The sequence below is a fragment of the Macrobrachium rosenbergii genome, chromosome 19, assembly GCF_040412425.1.
Source record: "Macrobrachium rosenbergii isolate ZJJX-2024 chromosome 19, ASM4041242v1, whole genome shotgun sequence".
Taxonomy (NCBI): domain Eukaryota; kingdom Metazoa; phylum Arthropoda; class Malacostraca; order Decapoda; family Palaemonidae; genus Macrobrachium; species Macrobrachium rosenbergii.
Window position 1 is genome coordinate 20,508,132 of NC_089759.1, and position 8,525 is coordinate 20,516,656.

Here is an 8,525-nt window from a genome sequence, read left to right on the forward strand (position 1 = left end):
TTCACTTGCATTATACAAACATTAATTGCCTTTACCAGACTGCTGTCAACAACATGCAACTTCAACACTTTCATACCTTGTGCTTCTGTGAATTCTACTGAGCATTTTTCTACATCCTTTGAAGCCTGTCAGTGACCAGTGTTGTTGTGACAACACTAGGGTAAGGGATAAGGTTATCTGTAGCAGATTACCGAAACTGAGAAAAGAGACAAAGATATCTATTATTATTATTATTATAATTATTATTATTACTCAGAACATGAAACTCATTTATATGGAACAAGGCCACAGGAGCCACTGACTTGGAATTCAAGCTTCCAGAGGATACGGTGTTCATTTGGAAGAAGTAAGAGGAGCTAAAGAGAAATACAGAAAAAAGAATGGGACCAGCGTGGTCCTATTCATTGCGCCAGTGCTTATCTTAACATTTTTACCAAGGATTTGAGTAAAAGGATTTTAATAACAGGGCTTTACTAATGCAGGGTAAAACTGAATGATGCGGATGGACCACTGATAGTTTACAGAGTGTAAGGTAGGCTGAGACAAAGAGTGACAAGCAGAGATGTTGTCGTGGTAGGTGGCTGAGTAAATGTCAAGGAGAAGGCCGCACGGATGTACCCTTTATTAATATAATTTTTTGGCTAAAGAATATAGAAGAGGGTGTGTGTGTATATAACGCAGTACAGTTGAGACAATCATAGAAAATGACCGAGGTAATGAGAAATCTGCCGCTTTTTGTTTGCGTTTTAGTTTTCTTTAAAAGAAAACTAACTGTCCGTCCGCCCTCAGATTTTAAAAACTACTGGAAGCTAGAGGGCTGCAAATTGCTTTGTTGATCATTCACCCTCCAATCATCAAACATACCAAATTCCAGCCCTTTAGCCTCAGTAGTTTTTTTTATTTTATTTTATTTAAGGTTAAAGTTAGTCATAATCGTGCTTCTGGCAACGACATAGGATAGACCGCTACCGGGCCGTGGTTAAAGTTTCATGGGCCGCGGCTCATACAGCATTATAACAAGACCACCGAGAGATAGATCTATTTTCGGTGGCCTTGATTATACCCTGTAGCGGCTGTACAGAAAACTCGATTGCGCCGAAGAAACTTCGGCCTATTTTTTACTGGTTTACGTTAATTTCCGAGTGGATGGTATAAGACAGCGGAAGCTCCGAGGGACGCCATGTTTAGTACCAGCCCCTCGGGGACGAAAGAAAAAAATATAGACAAAAGACGGCGAATTTCTCAGTATCTCGGTAAATTTCTCCAGCTTTCTCATCTGCACTGCATTGTGTACATACACCATTTTCTACATTGTTTAGCCGAAAAATTATATTGAAAAAACGATATATTCGTGCGGCCGTCTCCTTTACATTCACCGGTGGCTGGTGTTAGGAAGAATAACTAACGCTAACGAATTTCTTCTACTCGACCTTGGTAGTGAGCGCCGGAAGAAGGTGATTTGGAAGCAACGGTTGGAGAACTGACCCAGAGAAAGCCAAATATGAATCATTTCTTATCTCGTTCTTTCGTGCCGTTATAAAGATACCCCGGCCGTCTGTGATCGTGCAGGAGTCGCAAACTTGAGGGTCATCCGGTTAGAGCAGCTCTAGACGACATCCCCTTTTCACATAACTGAATTCTCTGCCTTTCTCTGTGTTCGGGTTCTCTTTGTGGGCGGGTTTCTCGCAATGACCACTACTGACATGGGGAGAAATACCCATCTCATTCTTACCCAAACAGAGAAACAAATAAATAAATATATAAATAAAACACAACTTTATTCTGCGATCCTGTTTACTGAATTTCAAAAAATTTAACTGATCTTTTCATAACTAAATAATCGTATTTACTCACTGACTCTTGCATGACTTGCACTAATAAAAAAGATAAGTAATACAGGCATTACTGATAGATCCAAATCAAACCCTCCACTTCAGCTGGTCACAGATAAGTATAAAGCCTACGAGAGAGAGAGAGAGAGAGAGAGAGAGAGAGAGAGAGAGAGAGAGAGAGAGAGAGAGAGAGAGAGAGAGAGAAACATCTGATGGGTGGTTTCACCATGGTGAGAACGAGGTTTGTTTTGCTAGGGCCCTCCCATTACTCTCTCCCTCTTCAGTTGCGGCCCACAACAGTCGACAAACAACCAGGAACATAGTCTACTGCTTTAGTTTTCAAGAGAGAGAGAGAGAGAGAGAGAGAGAGAGAGAGAGAGAGAGAGAGAGAGGTGTTCGATTGATTGAGTTTTCCCATAAACTGCAGAAGGAAGTTGCTGATGATGATTTTCAAGTGAACGGTTAAAAAGTACAAAACCCGAGTCCAAACTTCTCGCAGCTAAAAATAAATGCTAAATAAACAAATACATTAACAAATAATATACCTAGGATATATAAAACTAAAGACACATATACTACAATCAAACTTAGATAAAGACTTTCATATGGCTGAATCAGTTTCCTCTCAATTCAAGAGGAAAAATGGTCCTCCCTCTATTCTCTGCTCCCCCCCCCCTTTTTTTTTACCCAAGCCACTCGATAACCAGACAATTCTTCCTCTCTCATGTTCATTTCCAAGTAGATAGTAATAATGTCATTTCTGTTAACTTTCGTTATACACACAAACACACCCCCAAAAAGGCAATCGATTATACTACTTATTGATCTTCCATCCATGCAAACAAGAAAACAGACTTAGAGTATGATAGGTGAAGATGTGAAGTGTTGACAGAGTTGATAACAGAAATATACACAAACGGATAAAAAGATAAAAATGGATAGCCTCCACCTACTATGAAACAGGCTAGGTGGTCTTCTGGGAAGCACCGAATCCTCTTATTAAAATCGCAATCATCAAATGCATAAAATTACCAGGAAAACTGATCTTCAGCTTCAGACTGAATGAGTCACTTCATTTGTTGACATGAAATTCTAGCCAGGCGTAAAATAACATGGTGGGACAAATATTCACGCCGGGAACCGCTGCATTACTCCATTGAGTAAACAGTAAAAATAATAATAATAATAATAATAATAATAATAATAATAATAATAATAATAATAAAAAGTAATATAGGAATGTTGTTTAATTGAAATTCGAGCGAGCTTATATATAGGGTCGATTTAGAGTCCAAGAGTAACCCTCTGACTCTGCCCACTTAACTCCGGACTGAGGAAGCCAAGTGTCATCAGAGAACGATCTATATAAGGCTTTAAAAGCCGTTCATGAGAGGCAGAGGGATGGGACACCGAGCACATACCCATAAGGTCAGCGCTCAAGGCCTTTTCCCATCCAAGCTAGGACCAGAGAGAACCAGTCAATGGCCGCTGATGAATAAGCAGGGAGACCTACGAGCTCCCCCAAATACCCGATCATTAACTCTCAGGGACCCTAAGGTGGTGCTTGTCTGCGAAATTTATCGTGCCTTGAGCCAGGTTTTAACTTGTGGCAACAACACTGTGAAGTCTATTTATTTTCTTTAAGTACCGAGTTACCACGACTCATAACAAGCTGTGCAGTGCCCCCTAATGTTAGTCTTTGCATGGCAGCAAACGGTAGAATCTTAATTGTCATCAACCAAAATTTAATTATCAGGAAGGGATCACCTAACGGATGTTTTCATCACAAACGCCTGTAAACGTTAACCTCTTCCTAATTTTCCCTGGCACTGGTAACAGTAATTGACTGAGACCAAGTCTTGGTTCAAAACATCATTGGCGTTCCAGAATTTCTTATTTGTCAGAGGTTCCTGGATGAACTGAAGATCTGGCGTACAGTTAGGTGCATTTCCAACGGCGCACTTATGAAATTTATGACCAAAAGTTTAGAAAGAATTGTGGTGTTGGTGAAGCGAGGTGGAGGAGGCATGAGGAATGGAAGAGAGGTATCGTACTCATAGCACTAGAGGCAATACTGTTCGATGGACCCAATCTATTCAACCAGGCAGAATTGCCTTTAATTCTTTTCTTGGAGACAACTGTGTTGAGGTTCCTTGTTTTATTCCAGATAATGGTCAGGAATACCAACATTTGTATTACAAACATTATAGTTCTCAATGATATCACAAACAATTACCAGTCAGCTGTCGTGGTGGAGATGGGGTTCATTTCGATTCTAAGTACAAAACTTGAATTCGACAGGATGTACAGCTGAGTCGACATAAGTTAACAAATCTCTCAACAGCCGAATGGTCAAGTTCTGCTAGAACCAGATTTGGTAAATTACCAGAAATATGAGAGGGATGAGAGAGTATCTACGACTGGGACACAACCAGAAGATAGATAGGATCTGAAGTCATCCATTCATGCTGATCAGCAATACTAGATGCACACCCGTCTGGTCTTCAGTGGTAACAAGAAAATAAATATAAAAGCAAGGAGATCTAGAACTTATACCAGTCAAATTTATAATCAGCTCTACTGTAGATGAGATACTCTAAAATGAACTATGCATTATGTTCCCTAAATACTAAACGCCCTGTTCTTTGGTAAACAGCCATTTCAGTACTTGCACAATGCAGCACCAGTTCATAGAGGTAGTTCATTGCATCCTGGAATGATGAACTCCGCCTTAAGTTGTGACCACGCCACAGTACAATCTATATATATATATATATATATATATATATATATATATATATATATATATATATATATATGAATGAATGTAAATAAACTTGTAAAGTTGTGTGTATGTAAACTTGTTCTCTATAGAAATCCGAACCACTTGACCGATCTAGACAAAATTTTGCACGCAGCCCTCATTTGACCCAAGGACAGTTTTTGAGTAGGTTTCAAGCCCATACCCCCACCCTCTGGGGTTCCTTATTTACTGCGGGTCCCAGCAAAGACCCAGCCATGGGATAACATTTTGGAATGGTGTGACGTATCGACCGTGCAAGCTAGCGAGCCGACGTGTGACTCGTCCAGTGTCGGGCCAAACAGCGAGACTTAGAAAAATGTTCCTGCATCTCCTTTGAATTCTTTTGTCATGGAAAGTATGTGTACTATCATTGACAATGCGTTTCTTTTCTGTGATTAATAAGTTTGTCTAGAATTCATTGCTTTAAGTAAACATGTTAATCCAAACCATAACACATGTTACTTCCATTTTAAAGTAAATGATCAACTGTTATTCAGAGTTTTCCCGGCAGCGCCAGGTTGGTCAGCTGGTATGCCATAAAGATACGTCAGCACTTTACTGCACATAGCCTACATCACAAACAGGCTGAAAACAAGTCAACGACCAGAAGAAAACGAATCTTTAGCAAATGCTGGATAATTGTATGAACCTCTGGTTAGGACTATTTGTATTTAGCCTGTTTTTGATGTGTGTGAAAAATGAGACTGTCTTTAACAGCACGCCACTGAATGTCGAGATTTGCCTCAGGGATTTGAATATTTGAGCACAGAGCCTTGCCATTCTTTTCATTAAAAGAGTCCAAAACATCGCCAGAGAAAATGGAAAGCATAAAACTAATGAACGGAAATAAAATTGCTCTTGTTATAATTAACAAAGAAATTGACACTAATAAGTGCACTAAGAGTAGGGTTTATAATAATAATAATAATAATACACATTAACATGGTTGAACCGGTTCATGCAAGGCAAAATAAGTCCTTCAGAGGTGCCACATAAAACGGGAATGACAGTAATGATGGAACTGAAAAATTGAATGCAGAACAAAAAATATGAAAAAATATAATTAGGATGGCATTCTATTAACCTACAGAGCAACTTTCCTCTTCAGCTACCCAGTCCTATATAACTTTGGACAAAGCAGGCAAATGGCCTGAAAGGGCTCTGGAGGCTATGGTACACCGGGTACTGGATAGCTCAGGATCTGAAAACAAGGCTATGTGGTCACTGTCCAGTGTAACAAACCGAAATGCGACACCTATGGCAGCTCGCCTACCCACAAATGACAGTAGAGACGATCTCCCTCCAGATGTGCAAAACAAAGCTGCAAGAATAACAAACCGGAACTTTTTCGGTTTCCCTATTGTAATAATATCCAGTCTAAGGTTCCGGACTCCGACGAACATATTTGGCATAGGTTACTTAATGTTAGATTCGTCTCTAACTGGCGTTCTCCAAGCAAATGCAATCCCAATAATTAGATTAATATTTAATTTCAGTGATCTTTGCTATAGTTTTTTTGTTTCCATCTGGCCTGGGCTAAGCTGCCCGTCCCATCACACTCCCCATCAAATAATACAATTCAAAATTTCTTCACAGTGTCTTGCATGCGTCCACAAACTAATACATGAATTGAGCAGTTGCACAGTATAAGGAATGGACCTAAAAGTATTTATCAAAAGTGCAACCTATATCATTCTTTAGTCACCTTTAAACAATATTTTAAACACCCATCATCCATATGCAATGGTGCGCAAGTCACCCCCATATTAGGTTATTTTTTTCCTTGTCAAAACAGGGAACTCTTTGGCGCTAGTACTCCTTGTGTGTTTTTTTTATTTTTTTATTTCAAGGTTCCTTGAAATCATTTATACAGCTGGTAGCCATCATGCAGGGAAAATACGTTACAGAATAAAGACAGAAAAAAGTTTTACTTAAAAAAAAAGGAACGATTATCTGTAAGTAGGAAAAATTGGCCTTGCAAAAAAAACTTATTATAAAAAAATGGGCTTTGCAAAAAAAATTTTATTTTGAATAATTAAGCTTTTGTTCAAGGTTAATATTGTTTTAATATTAAAAAAGTTTTTCAAAGGCAAATTTTTCTACTGAAAAAAGAAATTTTATTCTATAACAGTCTTTTCCCTTATAGTTAATTCTCTTATCAAAGCTCCATACTTTAATTCAAAAAATTAATTTCTTCCTCATCAGACCTAAGCTGTAGTTCACGGCAACAAACGGAAATTATTTACTGTACTAGAGTGATATAATATTTCCATCTGCTTTTTTAACACAAAAACGCTTACCAGAATGATGAACACAGGGTTATTAAATTGGAAAACAAAAAGTGTGCAATATATTTTATTTAACGATAAAGAGTGCACTAGACACTTTTGATTCGAAAATGAGGAGTATATACATTTTACTTTTCGAAGCAGCTGAAGCTTACGATAGCATTTGCTAAATGCCAAAAGGTCTTAATCAATCTTTCCATTTGAAACAAGACAGTGAAACAAGATTGCTATCAAAACTTTAAAGCATATGATAACATAATAATCCTACACAGAAAATGCATGTTGTGCTATTTTGAAAAGTAACTGGGATGTCTGTGATAAAAGTTTCATTAAAAGCTAGTTTTTACAACCGGACGGTCATTCCAGCACACAGAGAACTCCAGAATACATCTGGTTTCAAACTTCACAAAAATGTTCTTTCCCTTATAGAAATTATTTGTTTTTGGTTAGGTTTTGTTAACCTGTATTCGCTTTACAAAAGGATTTTCTAGTTCCTAATATAAGCCCCGGGAAAAGGTTTTCAGGTTACTGTCTTATTTCTGCTCTTTATAACAATAAGATAATCTTTTCTTATTCACGTACATCACCGTCCGTAACATTTTCAGACGAATAAAAAAGAAAGAATTTTGCAAGGAAATTTCATTTCACTGCCAACATGGTTAAGAAGGAGCAGAGACGGGCCTCAATATACTTGGGTATAACTTTCACTGTTATCGCTGTCACTGTCTTCTTCGTCATTTTCTTCGGTCACCAGAATATTGGAGGTGTAGCCACTGCCAGCCACCACCTGAGTCCCTCTGATCACACTGTGGTTTGTGTAAGAGGAACTCCCACTCGAATACCCAGAGGACGAGGAATAAGAAGGGGAATAGCTCGAGGGATACATGGATGTAGAATAGTAAGGACCCAGAGCGCCACTTCTTGGTGTTTGTGCCGAGCTTGTGTATCTGTAGTACTGAGAATGTTGAAGCTGCTGTTGCACTGCAGGCTGACTAACTCTTGAATAGCTGTCATGCTGTGCAGCAGAAGCGGCAGAACTCTGCAGCGTCTGAGAAGTAGCTCTCTGACTGACCATTGACTTGCGGACTTGTTCACGAAGGGCGGGATTGTACTGTGAACTGTGGATTAATTTGATCTGCTCTGGAGTTAGTCTGTACGTTGAGCACATAGCCTGTGGGGGAGAAGCCGCTCTCGCGGGCGAGTGAAACATTTGGCGCGCTTCCAACGACGACGCCCGAGGGACGAAACTCTCTTCTAGTTCTTCTTTAGTCCAGGGCGTTGCTCTGGAGCTATATATTATGTTGATCTGACGAGGGCCCAGGCGATACGAAAGTGGAGGCTCGGGAATAAGTACTGTCGAAGAATAGCGCTCCGGAGGCAACCGATAAGGCTGACTGCTGGCACAGAGGCATCTCTGTGTGCCGTTGTAACACTGGGGATGGTGTCCGAGCGCCGCGGTATGCATGGTAACAGGCTGTGTAGGTCAGGTCTTTGGTATATCAAAGGCCAATGAGTGATTTGTATGAAAAATTACATAACGCTTTAAACATATCACACGGTCTTGTACATCGCAGTTCACAATGCCGTTGTTTGCACTTTGTT